Here is a 17,784-nt window from a genome sequence, read left to right as displayed (position 1 = left end):
GATCGACTGCACTCAGAGACGTGCAGAGCCTGAGTGAAGTCCCCGCAAAGTACAAAAAAGTCCCACGCAGTCAATTCCATGAATCGACGAGCAGGGTTTGGCATGCAGTTTTGGGCGTACAGTCCCTATTTACTGCGCAGAAGATTCCCTGAATCGGGCCCTTTGGAATGTTCCGATATTTCAGGAATGGGGAATACCATTCACTGATGAAATCCAAGTTACAATCAATGAGGCACAATCAATGTCCCTAAATCAATGTAAGCACAATCAATGTCCCTAAATCAATGTAAGCACAATCAATGCCCCTAAATCAATGTAAGCAGGCTGAAAAAAGAGAGACAACAAAAACAGAATTCAAGAAAAGGAAAGATGGAGTAGGTGGGACTTAGGCCATTTTTTTAAAGAGAGGGAGATGGTGGGGCTACAGCGAATTTCAAATGGGAGAGAATTCCAAATTTGTGGGGCGAGAAGCTGAAACGAGAGAAGGTTCGAAGCGGCACAAGGCAGGCGGGGAACAGAAAGAAGGAATTAGGAAGTAAACGGAAGATTCTGAGTGGGCTGATGTAGAGAAATCAAGGAACAGAGGTAACTGACACAGCATCTGCCATCTGTCGCCTTATGATACCATCATCTCCATGAGCTACCTCAACCATGTATTTATTTTATCCCCCATCATCCCTCTGCCTTTATTATAACTCACTGCACCTCCCCACTCTCAATGCACAGGGCTTAGTCAAACTCAACATGTCACACTGTCTGCTGGTCTGCAGTGCCATCCTCATTGCTTAGCGATATTCTGGGTTCTATTTAAGCTTGCAGAAATGGGCAACGAGATAGGGAACTCAACTTCCCGAAGACCATTTCTGATACTGGGGAAGACCCAAATGCCCTCCAGAATGCCCTTCACCAAGAGATCACCTCTTCACTAAAGATGCTAGTGCAACCTGGACATAAAAACACACACAAAGCAAATAATTGGTTTGATTACAAGCTCAACATCTAAATAAAACTGTGTTAAACCCTATAGTACAGTTCAAGGCAGATGCAATCCCCCATAAGCAATCTTGCCTGGAAGATCTGACCCATAGAATATTGTCCATGATCAAAAGAAAGAAAAAAGCTGACTTTCAGAAGAGAGTCAACACTTCAACCCACACCTTCTCGGAAGGATTTCAAAACTTCAAGTCATTCCTCATTACACGGATGGCGGTAATGGTAACGGTGACCGTTAACCATTACCGCCTTACTACGAGGTCCCTTAGCGGGTTGGTGCTTTAACGCCCGCTAAGGGACCTTGGTGCTAATTACGGCACCGCAAAATTGCGGTGCCGTAATTAGCGCCTTCCCCATTCCCATAGAGCCCTATGGGGCAGAAATGGGAATGGGAAGGGCAATGGTGGAAGGGGGATTTACCGCCCCTCCAACCTTGGAATGGGGCGGTAAATCCCCTTTCCACCAAGGCGGTGCCGGTAGTTTACCGGCATGAGCCATGGCGCTAATAGCGCCATGGCTCACCGCCTACCGTGTAATGAGGCCCATTGAATGCACCTCCATAAAAGCCCACTTACACCACTCCCTCATGGGAACTTGTGCAAGTATTTAATTAACAATCCTGGACAACATCACAAAGGGAAAATCTAACTTCCTTGTCACCCCTGTACATTGCTCACATTTTTTTTATTAATGCGGTGGGGGCCCCCCTTTTATCCCCCCTACTTTCACCCATTCCCTCACCCCTCACCCCAACCCCCATCCATATATTAATACAAATGTACAAAAAGACCTAACAAATTTGATCAAAATAGTGTGATCATTTCTCATTAGGATTATTCAGCGGATACCCACAAGCACAGGTGTTGATGGTTCCAATCACAACATCAGATGGAGAAATACATTGGTTGCCTACCTCAGTGGTTACTTGGCGCCCAGGGAGCTTCCGCTGAGACTCTTTTACACATCCGGAAGTGCTTGCACCATTGCACTCTTTTTATTATGTGGCTACCATGAGTTGAGGAAGACTATGGGAACTCACAAACTTGTGACTTTTACCATAGCAGCACAAACTTTTAAGTCCGATCGAAGGTAACAAAACGTGTGTTGTCATTCTAAAACTGGACTGACAGTGCATCAGCTATTTTTTATAGCACTTCTTCCTAAGTTTTTTTAGTGCTGTGTGGCAGAGGACTTTTATCAGCTGGGTGGAAGACCCGTAAGGAACTTCTAGATCTGCACTGTGCAACTTATCAGCTTTCCGCTCAATTGAAATATTTTTTAAAATGGTAAAGTCCTCAAAACGTATAGAGTCGAATACACGGAAGAACCATGTTCATTAAAACAGGCGTGCTGAGCCACTGTGCATGCAGGGCAACATTGTGCATTCCATTTGGCAGTCCTGGTTTTAACGTTTGCATACTGGAACGTGTTGTCCAGGATTTCCCCATTGTACACTTTGGACTACAAGTCCCAGAATGCAGAGTTACACCAAGTACTGGGCTAGTATCTCATAAATGTAATGGATAATATTGGCATGTATGTGTGTGGCGTAGGGTTTGCATTTGTAGAAAGTGTTACCCGCAATCAGTCTGCGCGGAATACAGTGCGCAGAGCCGAGGGTTTCCCATAAATGCTGGGTTTGGGAAATGCTCTTAGCCTGGACCCAAAGAGCTGTCTGCCGAGAAAGACATCACAGTGTGCCAGAGGAATGTGAGTAGCGCCTGTGCAACACAGGAAATGTCGAACTGCCAAGGAAGACGCCCTCTGCAGGTACCGGGTCCCCGCCAATCTATTCAGTAAATACCTGAAAAGGTGAACTACCCACCTCAGAAGGAAATCACAGACATATGTCCCTGGCTTCATGGACGCCCGCATTTTTACATTATACGCACAAAGGGGGTTGCTCTGGACTAAGCTAAATAATTAATGTATTGTACAGGCAAGGGACACGAAGTTGTGTTGCTTTCAAAATATATCCAGGTGCTCAGCGTGACAAATGGCCTGAATGCTATGCATTGAAATGCATGTTTGCCCTTCAGCTGCACCTGCTCAATGCAAAGGGCCTTGCTTGCCCCTGGGGGGGGTCACGTCAAGGGGCTTTGAGAGCTGCCGCCCACCAGGGAAGGGAAGTGTGTCCCCTTAAGCAATATTTCCCTTCCCCTTTCCACTTTCTCATTTAGTAGCCTTGCTCTCTCTACCCACACCAACCTCTACGCAAGGTTATTTGCGCATAATCTTGGACCGCATAATGTCTATCTGTGTGTGATTTTTCTTCCCAGCTCTGAGGACTGCTCCTTATATGGGGGCCAGTTTCCTAAAAACTTCAACACAACGTTGTACGCATGACACCATTGGAAGTGCGGATAGTTGTGAACACAACCCGTACGTCACTGTGCACTTGGCGTATCCAACATCTTACACGAAGTCAGTGTATCTTCTATCTAGCGCCACCCTTTGGACAGTGTGGGGAGATGCCTCGGGGTTCTCTTTTCGACTATCAGTGACAGAAAAAAAGAGAATGATTCCTGCTGTATATAAATGCGATAAATAAATAAATAAATAAATAAATGTGTGTTGGCCAATATTTCAAATATCACTGCCATGCATTGTATCTTCAATGATTCTTCTAATTGTTTTATCCTCATTAATATCTTGAAACACCAGCTGGCAGAGAGTCCTCATGCCAATGCAAATGTAACACTTACATGTTTTCAACCATTATATTTCTGGACTTGCTTTCACCAACTCCACACTTTTGGACCTCTAACACACGGGTCTTTTTACACTGATGGCGGCATCATCTAAAGAGTTCCCTTTTACCTGTCAATACCTAAGTAGGTTTAACAGGACACCCAACAAGTACGTGGGATGCCCACACAGGTTTACTCAGGGAGCCCGAGTCACAGGCTGTGCTGACAGCAAGTGGGGAACAGAACAAGGGCTTGCTGAGACCTCAGATAATACAGAGGGCACAAGTAGTCACTGCTACGAAAGCCCGAAAGCAACGGTGCAGGAGACACTGGACATCAAGCACAGCAAAATAATTATAGTTTTTAACTTAATATGACCAGTATGTCATTAAACAAAAGAGCAGCGGTCACGCCAAAGTAATCATTTTCACTTGCAGTACAAACGTGTCCTATTCGAAAAAGGGTACGACGTTGTTTCATCCCCAATCGTTTTCTATGAAAAGCTCATCAAAAATATAGGGGGGTGGGGGCAGATAAGGATGCACAAGGGGTAGAGGGTGGGGTATAGTGAGCAAATTAGAGGGGTTGGGAGGGGACTCGGGGGGAACTCCACAAATATAAAAAAACACATTTTCAATCAGATTTTTCAAAAACAAATTTCAGAAAAAACTCATTTAAAAAATAACTCGGAATGAAACAACATAGAAGCCAGAAAAGTCGTCAGCAAAGTCTTCATATGCCATTCCTGTTCGTGCAGATAAAATCACCCAGCTACAGAGGGCTTCGGTGGCATTAGTAATGCCAGGCTAAGTGTGCAGTCCTTTTTCGTTTGTTTTTCATAAATAATCTAGAAACCTCCCAGAAATCAATAGGCATCCTAAATCAATAGAATTCTGAAGTACTGCAACAGATTGAAAATCGAATGTCGATGCAGCAGTACCACTAGAGTAAAATGACACTGCACACGTTAAAATATAGGCTGAATAATGTAATTGCTCTTCCTTTCTTCTCTAGGATGGCAGGTTGGCAGCAAAGCACATAACATCACAATTCCAGAATTAGGAGGAGACTTCTTTCACTTGTTCAAGGCAACACTAGCGGGCGTCACCCTGAGTCAACGTCTCCCTTTATCTCTACACAACTGTTGCCATGTAGGTGGTGACCTTGGCCCTTGTGGAAAATGTATTGCATGTCTTCACACACACAAAGGCTTCACTTGCCCGCAAAAGCTGCAGGGATTTCCGGACCTGACAAGGCAGGAAGAAGACCAAACTACAATTTGTCCAAAGAACCAGAGAAAATCTGCGCGCACCGAGCAAGAGTACCGAAGAGTACCCGCTTGGCCGCTCACTTTGGATCTTTCTCCGTGATATTTGCAGAACTTACCCCTCTTATGATTTCTTGTGGGCTTGTGTACCCGGCTCAATTGCCAAACCAACGTAGCTCTGCCCCCTTTGTTGCCACAAGTCAATGTAACGTGGCGCCATCACGCGCGCACTGAGCAAAAGTACCGAAGAGTACCCGCTTGGCTGCTCACTTTGGATCTTTCTCTGTGATATTTGCAGACCTTACCCTCTTACCATACGGCCATCACGCAAATCACAATTGGATGCCCGGTTTAAAGTGGACTTTGGAATAAGGACTTTGTACTTGGTACTCATTTATGTGCTCAGCATTCACTATTGTCATTTCTTTTTGTTTAGATTTCTTGTGGGCTTGTGTACCCGGCTCAATTGCCAAACCAATGTAGCTCCACCCCCTTTTTTGCTGCGAGTCTACTTAACGTGGCGTGTGTGCATACTAGCGCGCGTCCACCGAGCAAGAGTACCGAAGAGTACCCGCTTGGCCGCTTAGCCGCGGTGCTGCGTGCAGGTGTCACCTCCCCTTTTGTTTCATATCAGAGTCATCGGTTCAAGGGCAGATTGGTATTCTGCAAGTATCTGTCTTCTATCTTTTGTTTGGTGTTGCAGTACTCCTGGGTTTTGTCTATAATTTTGTACATGACTGTCCTCAGGAGGATTAAATGCTACTTTCCTTATACACTTTAAGAACAGATATGCCGGACGTATCAAGCTTGCTGTTACATGCCCTGAAGTATAAAAGGACATGTATAGTAAGCATTTTTTCGTGCAAATACTTGCATTCACTCGCACACATGAAACGGAACCACAGAAGGTGACGTGTTGTTCTGATGTATTTGTCTCCTTTTCTGCAGGTGTATTAATCATGCTACATTTTCGAATTGGCAGTTCTGTTCTGGCTCTACCACACTGGGCCTCAAGAAATTTTAATAACGGTGAGTACCAACACACTAATTGTAATAATTGTAGTCTTGCAGACTCCATTTTTAGATATTTTTAGTATACATGTCCTTTTATACTACAGGACACGGAACACGACGTGAAGTGCCACAAAGGGGAGCATTCATGACGGGATCCACTCCACTTTACCGGGTCCCCAGCCCCTGAAAAACTCAGAGGAGGTGAGCTGGTACAATACAGTCAAATTAGACAGCAGTATTATTTACTCAGTAAAGGGTTGTGAACAAACAGAGATGACATGTTGAGACAAACTCTTATTTCTTCAAAATGTCAATATTTTTTAGAATCAAGGCTCTCTTGCTACCCCCCTCTCCCACTGTTCTTTGTTACGAAGAGACAACGCGGAATTTGCTCTCCTGTCCTGAAGAAGGCTGAATACAAAATGATTGCACAAGGGGACCGTTTACCCTTGCCAAGAGAACTCAACCGAAACATGTTGACAACAGTTTTCCAACCCCCTGAATACAGACAGAGGGTCACATTGTAAATTAATAGAGTGTGTAATTGATATTAGTTTGACCTGCCACCTTGATATGAACAATATATCACTTTTTGTTTCTATCTTTTGTGAATATAATGAATTCCTGGAGAAGTTATGAATGAGTTGTGTATGGAGGGATGTGCTTTTTTGGTATATGGAGCTGAACTTAACATCAATACAACTGCTTTATATGTTTTTTCTATAAACTGGTTTGTATTTGGACAATAAATAGAAAGCTGCTATGATTTAAATAATAGTCAGCTGTCATCTCTGGTCTAGTTGGCCCATTTCCCTTTTACTTCACCATAGAATTGCCTGGAGGGCCATAGACATTAATCAGACTTCCCTTATTATTTTTCCCCAAAATACATGACCTGTCTGAAAAGTCGATGACTCCTAGCACTTTTCCTTCCGTTTTGCCCCTCTTTAAGGATGTAATTGGACCTGTTGAATCCCTATCATCTGATGTGGTAACCGTAAACGACTCCTGGATCAGTCTGGATGGGAGTCCAAAAAACAGCCCTCGAACTTACTAGGTGTCTCCCAAGGAACCCTTATCACCATTCCTAGCCATAAAACATGTGGAACATGGAAAAGTGTTAGGAGTAAACTGGCTACAAGGAAATTAACAGGTACAACACAATCTAATCAAGCTGTTGAATTACATAGTGTATCCAAAACGCAAACACCATTTGCTCCCTCTGCCTGCTTACCTGACAAACTAATTCAACCCGATACTATCTCGAAAAAAGCACATGCAATTGTCCCAATCTATGTGTATATCTGAGTCTCGGATGCGGACCCCAGAAATAAGCTCTGCCCCTTCTTCCACATTGCCAAATGTGCCCACACTTGCTAAGACACACTTGCATTGCGCAAAACCTACAAACTATGCTTCATTGACGGAAATAGTTGATTTAATTGGTGCTTTATCCAACAAGGTGCCAACTTCACAAAGAAATAATGATCTCATTAACGGTCATGTTCCTAATGGACGTGACACATCAACTAGCCAAAATAATTCTAACAAATCTCAAGAAGATATAGACCCTCATTCCGAGATTGTAGGTAGTCATGGCGCTATTTGCGCCATGACTGCCTCCAATAACGGGTCTGGCACCAGTCTGGTTCAATGGGGACTTACCGGTGTAGTCCGACCTTTGCAGGACCGGTAACTCCCCATTGAAAAAGCCATTCCCCATTCCCATTTGAGCCCCCATAGGGTTTGATTTGTTTATCTGACACTGATCACATTATACCTCGCATTTGTATTCTTGTTCTTCTTCTCATACAGAGTTATGTATGTAAAAATTGTGAATTATCAAGTGTTGAATAATAAATTGTTTTGAAAAAGTTGAGTTCTCTCAGCTGAATTCAAATTAAAAAAAAAGAAAACCAGAGAAAATCTTGTATCACAGCCATTTTACGGCACTAGCTACATTTAGCAGCGATACGCGGCTAACACAAATGTGGTGTGAGGAGCCAAGAATGAGACACTGTCACAAGGGAGTCATGGTTTTTGTCAAAGACTTTTATTAAAATAAAAGGGGATGGGGAACTACCTCTCTGTCCCTGCTCTAAAGGGTGTTTCTTTCCCTAAAACCAAAACTAAGGGTCTGTCGATGTCAGATTGTCCAAGTGAAAACTGTCCTTTGTCCAGAGTACTATTCTGGCCCTCACAGTCTAACAAATGAACTCTAAGGTTTAGTTGGTGTTTGGCCTTGAGTGGCTTATACATGTTCAGAAGGGAAAATGCGTAACTTAAACACAAAAGTTCCAGAAGGATAGAGTTCCTTGTTCCAGAGGCTGGTTACGTCCCCTTGATTTCTCTTCACTCTGTTGTATATACAAAAATATCAGTTCCTTGGGTTCCACTTGATCAGCAACACAACTTGTACAAAAAACAACTTGTCTTTTTATATTTCTCTTGTTAGGATACCTGGTGTAATCTCCTGCTAGGTTTCCACTCCTCTTCTCTTGATCAGCACAGCCTTTTGCTAGTCCTGATATATCCTTCATTTTTCATTTCATATACACTGTTCAGCTTGTCCTTGCCTGGTGTGTTTCCCTACCAGGGCTATTTCCTGTCAAAACACTTGCAACTGGCTGGTATACTCTCCTGCCAGGCCTTTCCTATACGCACACACTTGCAACTGCCTGGTATGCTCTCCCGCCAGGGCTTTCTTATATGCACACACTTGCAACTACGTGGTACATTCTCCTGCCAGGACTTTTTTATATAGGTATTTTCTTGCACCTTCAATTTGCATGGGCTTTTCTCATGTGGACTCTGTGCACACTTTGAAACTTTATAGTCCCTTATTTTTGATTTATCTGATAATGTACCTGCCTGGTATAATTTCATGACAGGGCTTCTCATATATGTGTAGTGCATACACTCGCAAACTTGAAAGTGTCTTACTTTTATTCCATTCAGCCTTTTAAAAAAATGCTCACTTGCTCTTTCTCGTTCATGTGCTTTATTAAAAATTATTTGGGTTTGGCATGGCTGCCAATTTGCCCCGGTGTCCCTGCTTCCCTTGGGTGAACTCACTGGCTCTTGCTGGTATATTCTGTTTCTCCCAAGGCAAGCCACTGGCGATGGTTCAGCATTTACTTCCTTCTTCCCTCATCTGTTTCTCGGCTTCTCTGCCTCTCGTGGTACCTGCTATGTTCTTCTCCATTCCGTTTTGGAATTTGGCAAGGCAAAGGCTGCCTCCCAACGCCTGCAAATACCCACAAGCCCTCCCTCGGCTTATGGTGTTCCCACAGTGTGTTCTCACTTGTGGTAAGCTTCCTTTTTCATTGTCCTTGAGCCGGTCGGCTCCATGGAATTCTCTCCAGTCCCACAGTCTCTCGGTCTGTACCGAGAGGAACAGCTTTCTCCCTCCAGCAGCACACCTCAGTCATCTGCTTTGCCTGTTTACATTTACGTTTCCCGGCCACAGGTATGTGCTCACAAAAACTAAAGCACAGCTTGTGCTCTTTGCCTTTTTGTATCTGAATTACTCGACTAATCTTTTTCATCACAGTATTCATAAAGTTATCGGAATGGAAGTCTTTATGACTTGTATGTAAAGTCTGGGTAAGTGTTCTCAGTAATCTTTAAGGGCAAGTCAGCTCTGGATGACTTGTAGGTATAGTTTGAGAAGGTGTTTTTATGAGTTTAAAAAAGGCAAGTCGTATTTTGATGGCTTACATACAGAGCTTGTGCAAAGGTCTTCTGTACTCTTCCTAGGTGTATGAGGGAAGGTATAGCAATATGCCATTAAGGCATTGGGTATGGATGGGGTATCCTCGAAAGAAGAAGGGGATACCATGACTTGTACAATGATGCCTTCATACTCTCCCGGTGGCTGTCTCCGTGCTTTTGATCCTCCCTCATATAGCTGCCCCCAGGGTCAGGTTCAGGTAGCGGCTATCTGGCTACCTGGCCACATGGGGAGAGGTCACAGCTGGGAAAGGATTGATGACACCATCGGATTCATCACAGTGCACACCAAAAATAATGCAAAAATGTATCTGTTGCCACCAGCTTCTATTTAGGCACATATAAAAGTAACCAAAAATCCAAAATTCACAAAGCGAGGGTGATACAAAAGTATCCCCATTGCATTGTATTGTAAATTGCTGTGTGCATTGTTAAAAAGTTACAAAAAGTAAAGATAAAAAGGGAACTCGTTTCCCAGTACTGACAGTCTGAAGGACTGATCAGTTTCCTGATAACAAATGAACAAATGCAAGAGGAGTGAAACTGAAGGCTTCAATTCCCTGCAAAAAGTTAGCACATGTTAACAAAACCAAAGCAAAACGTGTGGGGGTTCATAGAAAGTATGGAGGGAAAGTGCCAACAAAGAAATCTTTCCTAACATTCATCAAAGAGAAGTGCCCCCGTTCTCAGAACATGAATCATTTATTGATAGGTATTGCTTGCTAAAGGCAGGCCAAGCATCCATTGATGCCCCTGTTTGTCTCTGTGTTATAAATGGGACTGCCTTTGACAAGACTGATATGCAAATAGGTATTTCTCTTCTGTGAAGGGTGCTGTGATCTAAAACGTAGTTGTAGACCCTCCTAAGTGGAAGAAATTTTAAAAAAACAGGGTATATAAACCATGTTCGGCTCCCACACTCTTTGAGCATTTAAATAAACACTCAACATTTTGCAGAGACACATGAAGGTAAGCAAGACTTTGGGTCCTGTAACCGACTATGTCCAATCTCAGAGTCCTCAGAATCAGAAACCCCATACCACAGTGCCAGCTTATCTTCTAAATGGGGATATGTGTACCACGGTTGACAGAGGTTCCTTGAGTCCCTCATTTCCTTTTAAGTAATGAACACTGTGCGAACATCTGTTAGGGAGAATTCTCTGTTTAGGCTGAATTTCCTAACCTAGTGAGTCCCCCAGCAGCTTTGCTGGATTTCTGGAGTTTGTTTTTTTCCATCCTGCCAAGAGTGAGACTCTTTTTCTCCCACTCTTGGACATGAATGTGTGTAATTCCTTTGAATGTCAATGTGTTCTATGGGCTATGGGGTCTTTTACTCCATAGGGTCTCATATGTGTTGCTATATATATTGATGATAGTGATGAAGAGGCTGAAGAGGAAGGAGAGGCTAACGAAACTGTCTCCCCAGCTCCTCTACCTGCCTTTCCAGCTGTACCTACGGGGCCCATACCAGGTCCCACATGTAACCCTGCTTATTTTGAACTTGAAAAAATGAAGCTCGAATTAGAATACAAACGGTTCTTGGCTCAATCTGAACGAAACCAAGAGCTCGAGTTCAGACGGATAAATGCCCAGGCTGAGCAGAAGCAAGCTGAGTTAAGACTCAGGGAAATAGAACTTAATCACGAGTTAGAGATGAAAAAGTAAATTCGGTAAATGCTTTGTTTGTGGCTCGACTGACCACGTGAAAGGAGATCCCAGATGTAAGGGTAAACCTTCAGGGGTCCAGCTTGTCTCCTTAGCCTTCGCTCCAGAGGAGGAAGTCCAAATGGCAAGTGGAAACTTTCTACTTCTAGCTGACGAACCCACTGGAGTCTCAGCCAGCGTTTCTTTAGTATCTCTGGAGTTGTGGGAACAACAGAATTTAGATGTCTATAATTCTGTCCCCGATAATACTAAAGAGTATTATAAGGACAGTGTCCAGGTGAATGGTCAGGAGACTCCTGCCATTAGGGACACTGGGGCCAGCATAACTGTGGTGGATAAATCGTTTTTCAGGCTGAGGATGTTACTAAGGCACCCAAATGCCTCACCAAGTTAGCTGGAGGGCCTGTGCAGATGCTTCCCCAATTACCAGTTCTCATCCAGTGTAACGACATGACTGTGAAGATACCTGTCAGCATACAGAGTGAGGTACCAGGATGCGTACTGTTGGGTAATGATTTGAAAACTCTCGGAGTTGTATCGCATACTCCCAGACCTCCTAGTAAACGGTTACAGGAGCTAACTAGACACGCAAGAGAGAGGACTATGCGCGTAACTCTCGAGGAGATGATGAAGAAAGAGATCACTCCTGCTCCACTGGAATTGTCGGCCGCGGTCTCGAAGAAATCAGAACCAAAAGGGAAACCTAAGACTTCCACCCCGAAACCCGCAGCCAGCATTTCAGTGCAGCCAACACGGACGTCCCCGCGGTTGTCCAAAGTTACACCCGTAACTCCTCCTCCAGCTGAGGCTGAGAGGGAGGTACAACCCTGTCTGGTAGAATTAGACTCTGAGGAAGAGCAAATGGAAGGCCAGGAACTCATTGGAGATCTGGATCCTGTTGACCATCCTGAGCGGCAGTCTTTACTGGCAGAAGGTGGACCCAGCAGGGCAGACTTCAGTAAGGGACAGAGAGAATGGAAGGTCTTCGCCACCAGGCAGAAGCTCAGGCTGAAGGACAAGAGCCTGGGAAATACAGGTTGCACTGGGAAGATGGCCTCTTCTACCGTGAACCGACCGAGTCTGCACCTGGAGACTACAGACGACTTGTAGTACCCCAAGAGAACAGACCACAGTTCTTGCAGTTAGCCCACGAGATTCCTTTGGCTGGTCACTTGAGTTTCAAGAAGACTAAGGAAAGGCTCTCCCTCTACTTCTATTGGCCAAAGATGGGGGCCGAAGTAGAAAAACACTGCAGGAGCTGCCACACCTGCCAGACCTCTGGTAAGGTTGGCTCCAAGTATGTGGCACCTTTAGTGCCTCTCCCAGGTGTGGGAGTTTCGTTTGAGAGAGTAGGGATTGACATTGTTGGTCCCCTTGATCCTCCTACCTCCTCAGGCAACAGGTTTATACTTGTTGTAGTAGACCATGCTACTAGGTATCCTGAGGCAATTGCTATGAGGACTTTTACTACTCCGGCTGTGGCTAAGGCCCTCCTTGGTATTTTTACTAGGGTCAGGTTTCCTAAGGAAGTAATCTCTGACAGGGGGTCAAACTTTATGTCCCACTACATGAAAGCCATGTGGAAAACCTGTGGAGTTACTTACAAGTTCTCAACGGCTTACCACCCCCAAACCAATGGGTTGGTAGAACGGTTCAAACGAACCATGAAGAGCATGATAGGTGCTTTAGAGGAACCCCTTAAGCGTAAGTGGGACCTTCTACTGCCATGCCTTCTCTTTGCTTATAGAGAAGTCCCTCAGGAGGGAGTAGGTTATTCTCCCTTCGAACTTCTCTATGGTCATCCCGTCAGAGGTCCCTTGGCCCTGATTAAGGAGGGGTTGGAGAGTGCTCCTTCCCCCAAGCCAGTCAGAGTGACTGACTACGTGATAGGTCTCCGGAGGAGAATGTCGCACATGATGACAGAAGCAAGTGATAACTTGAAAGCTGGACAAGCATTGATCAAGCACTGGCACGATCAAAAGGCTAACATGGTTGAGTTCGCTCAAGACCAGCTCATTCTCGTTATGATCCCAACAAGGCAGAGGGCCTTGCAAGACAAATGGATGGGACCCTTCAGAGTTGTGGGTAAACTCAGAGAGGTTAACTATCTGGTGGACTTGGGCAATCCCAAGGAGGCTCCGACAGTCTTCCACACCAACCGACTCAAAGCGTATGTCTCACGACCTGATGTAGGAGCGTTGCTTCTAGCATCATCCGAGGAAGAAGAAGAGAGTGAAGCTCTTCCGGATCTCCTCAGAGGCTTACCTTTAGACAAAAAGATTGAAGGAGTAAATCTCTCTTCCAATCTGACACCCGAGCAACAAGAAGAGTGCAAATCCATGTTGAATCAGTTTGCCTCTCTGTTCTCGCTTTCACCAGGCTTGACCCCTTGGGGCCAGCATGACATACTCACTGGTGACTGTCTGCCAGTCAAAAGCAGAGGATACAGAATGTCAGAACACGTACGAACCCATATCAAAGGTGAGGTCAGCAAGATGCTTGATCTCGGGGTAATAGAGCCCTCTACTAGTCCATGGTCTAGCCCAGTTGTGTTAGTACCAAAGGCCGGATCTAAAGAGCTTAGATTCTGCGTGGATTATAGAGCTCTTAATGCAGTCACCAAGACTGATGCCCACCCTTTGCCAAGAACAGATGAGTTGGTGGATAAACTTGGCGCGCCAAGTTCCTCAGCACATTTGACTTGATGTCAGGCTACTGGCAAATAGCCCTGACAGACCATGCCAAGGAGAAAACTGCATTTTCTACCCCCGTTGGCTTATATCAATTTAAGGTAATGGCTTTCGGATTGAAGAATGCACCTGCTACGTTTCAAAGGATGGTAAACCAGGTTCTGAATGGGATGGAGGACTTCTGCATGGCATACTTGGATGACATCGCAGTGTTCAGCAATTCCTGGGAAGAACATGTAACCCACCTGAGAGATGTTTTGCAGGCTCTTGGACGAGCCAATCTGACCATAAAGGCGAGTAAATGCCAAATTGGACAGAGTAAGGTAGTCTATCTTGGACATGAGGTAGGAGGTGGAGAAATAAGGCCTTTGCTCAGTAAGATTGAAGCTGTGCAAAATTGTACAACACCTACTACTCAAACCCAAGTGAGAGCCTTCCTAGGCCTCACGGGGTATTACAGGAATTTCATAGAGAACTATGGGACCATAGCTTCTCCACTGAATGTCATCTCCTCGCCCAAATTTCCTAAAAGGGTTAGATGGAACGAGGAGTGCAATCAGGCTTTTGAAAATCTGAAAAAGGCTCTTTGCCAAGCCCCAGTGCTCAGAGCTCCTGATTACCGCCAACACTTCATTGTGCAGACAGATGCTTCAAATGTAGGGATAGGTGCCATACTCAGTCAACTGGATGGGAAAGGTAGCGAGCACCCCGTTTGCTTCATCAGCCGCAAGCTGAAGGATCCTGAAACAAGGTGGGCAACAATCGAAAGAGAGTGCTTTGCTATCGTGTGGGCTCTGAAGAAGTTTAGGCCGTACTTGTATGGTTCTACTTTTGTCATTCAGACTGACCACCAACCCTTGAGATGGTTAATGCAAATGAAAGGGGAAAACTCAAAACTATTGAGATGGTCGATCTGCCTGCAAGGGTTTGATTTCACCATTGAGCACAGGTCAGGATGTCACCACCAAAATGCTGATGGTCTCTCTAGGATGTATGTCATCGACTAGAGGTATGAGATTCATCCAGGAGTGGATTAAATCCTCCTGTCCCTTAGTCTGGGGGGGGGGGCGAGTGTTAGGGAGAATTCTCTGTTTAGGCTGAATTTCCTAACCTAGTGAGTCCCCCAGCAGCTTTGCTGGATTTCTGGAGTTTGTTTTTTTCCATCCTGCCAAGAGTGAGACTCTTTTTCTCCCACGCTTGGACATGAATGTGTGTAATTCCTTTGAATGTCAATGTGTTCTATGGGCTATGTGGTCTTTTACTCCATAGGGCCTCATATGTTTTGCTATGTGTGTTACACCGCACCCTACGTGCCGTAACACTGGGGCGTCCTAGCGGACCTCCATCATAGACTCCATATCCAAGGACTGACTACTGTCTCCCCGGGCATGTAAAATCACCATTGGCTTTACTAGACCTAAATTTACTAACAGAACTAGTACAAACCATCCTATTGTGGACGTACTAGTAGGGGTAATTCGATTACTCCTAGGTCTGTTATTCGAGGGGGCACTGTCCCGTCCCCCCTCGTCGAGTTTTGGCTGGTGGCAGTGGAAACTACTTGTTATGTTCGACCCCGAACATAACCCTATGGGATTCGTCCCATTGTTGGAGATTGATACTTTTCCTCGTTAATCTCTAACATACCATCAGTTTACTTATCTTAAATAAGTTTACCGGAGGGTATTTTCTGCCAGAACTCGGTTTTTAAAATGGCGTCTGTGTTCATCTCTGTGACTCCTAAACCAAAGGTTGAGCCCTTTGTTCCACTTTTGGCGGGCTTCTGTACAGAGAGCCTCCAAAGTGGTGCCATTCTGTCTGGGTTACCACAGGGGTGTGGGAGGGGGTTTAGGCACCCTGGACCGAGTTGCCTTGCCAACTCCGGTCGCACTCTGGTGTGATTGGCTGAGTGATGAGCATCCCCGCTCACCACTTAGCATGTGTTGATTGACAGCTAGGCTGAATGAATGGGGGTTTTCTGCATAAAAGCAGGGCTTTTGGGACTGAATCTTCAGAAGTCGCCACAGGACCTAAGAATCCGACGAGGGTAACGCTGAGCCGACCTGCACGACGACACCTCCGGTGGAGCCCTACGGAACCGACTCACCACTTCCCGACGACAGAGGAGATCTCCCTGCCGGAGAGTCTCTTCCCCTGACTGGTGGGAACAACCAGTCTCCTTTTCTTTTTCTTCGCTCCAGGACGCAGTGGTCGAATTGCCCGTGCAAAGCACCTCGGCAACCGGATAGCCACTACCCCTGTATCGCGACCAAAAGGTGGTGCCTTGTGACGGAGCACTCCGCGGCTGGTCTCTTCCCTGGTGGTGCACCGGACTTCACTTTTCTTCGACGACGAGATCATCTCTACTCTTGGCAAAGACCTGACGTGCATCCGCCACCAGGAACAACTGCCCTCGCCGGAGCTGTCTCTCCACAATCAAGATACCGTGTCCACCTGGCTTCCCTTTCTGCCGGATCGAGTGGGGTGTCTTAATCCTCGCCTTTCCTTTGGGTCGCCTCCAAGCTTTCTTTAGCGTGTTGTTCTGAACTAGTCCAATCTTCCAATAACAATTTGCTACACAGACTCGAACGCATTTCCACAAAGCGACTTTTTGGGACATATCGCCTTGCCTCTCTCCGAGTGGGCCTGGCCTCTGAACTTTATGATCTATTGTGGTTCTTGTCTTCTTGCCTTGCATTTTCCCGTGAAGTATTGAACTGTGTTGATTTCGTAACCTACTTATTTTTCTCTCCCGTCCTAACGAATACTAGAGTGCCATCTAGGTGGCAGCATACACCTCTGTCTGCAAATATGTGATGCTGGTAAAACCTAGACTTGTCGAACTATTATTAGGGGGATTGAACTGTTTTCTTCGTAGAGTAATTGTAATTGAAGTGTTTGCTGGGATAGTGCCAGAGTGTTTTCTATAGATGTTTTGTTATAAATAAATACCTTTATATCTTTACAACGAAGCCTTGTTGCGTGTTTGCTTGTCTTACTGTGTAGGATTGCCCAATATTGTATACTCCACATACTGCCTAACTCTTCTTGAGGGAAGTCTGACTGCTCAGCCACAGCTACCAAGTGAATCTGTGTGGTACAGACTGCTACCAAGTGGGTTTACTGCCAAACACCTGTAGTCCTAAATCTTTTGCAGTGGTCCCAGAGGGAACTGCACAGGTTTCCGCCTAACAACTGTTAAATGTCTGCCACCAAGAGGATAGCTTTGCCCGAGAGGAACTGTCTGCACCTCTAACACCTTCAAAATAGGAGATGGCAGACACACAAGGAAAGGTTTCTTATTTGTGCAGGTAATGCCCAATGGAAAATGTGGGGAAAATTATTCAGTATCCATGCATTAACTTTTATAAGAATACATATTCTACAGATCTTTCAGTAAAGATCAGTTGTCAAGGGTTGCAAACATGGACCCAACATCTTGAAATAAACAATTGATCACATCTCTGGACCTTAGATGCGGCCTGAGCTGAAAGCCACTATACATTGCCATCTGATGATTCCGGTCCTGTTTATTGATCTGAGTGGTTCCCCAGCAGAACGTCCAGAAAATACACGTGTTTGCACACAATGACACAGTGTGGTGGCTAAAACGGGCTCTTCAAGCAGTGGTATCACTGCGATTACCACTGGATCCGTTCTGCTTCTGCGCAAGCTCAGATCATTGGTATCCCAGCGGGCAGTTCCGGGTGAATACACCTCGTCTGGACAGAGA

This window comes from Ambystoma mexicanum, chromosome 3q (genome assembly GCF_040938575.1).
Source record: "Ambystoma mexicanum isolate Mex_15411 chromosome 3q, UKY_AmexF1_1, whole genome shotgun sequence".
Classification (NCBI taxonomy): Eukaryota; Metazoa; Chordata; class Amphibia; order Caudata; family Ambystomatidae; genus Ambystoma; species Ambystoma mexicanum.
The sequence above is the reverse complement of the archived record's forward strand: the minus strand, read 5'-3'. Positions refer to the sequence as shown.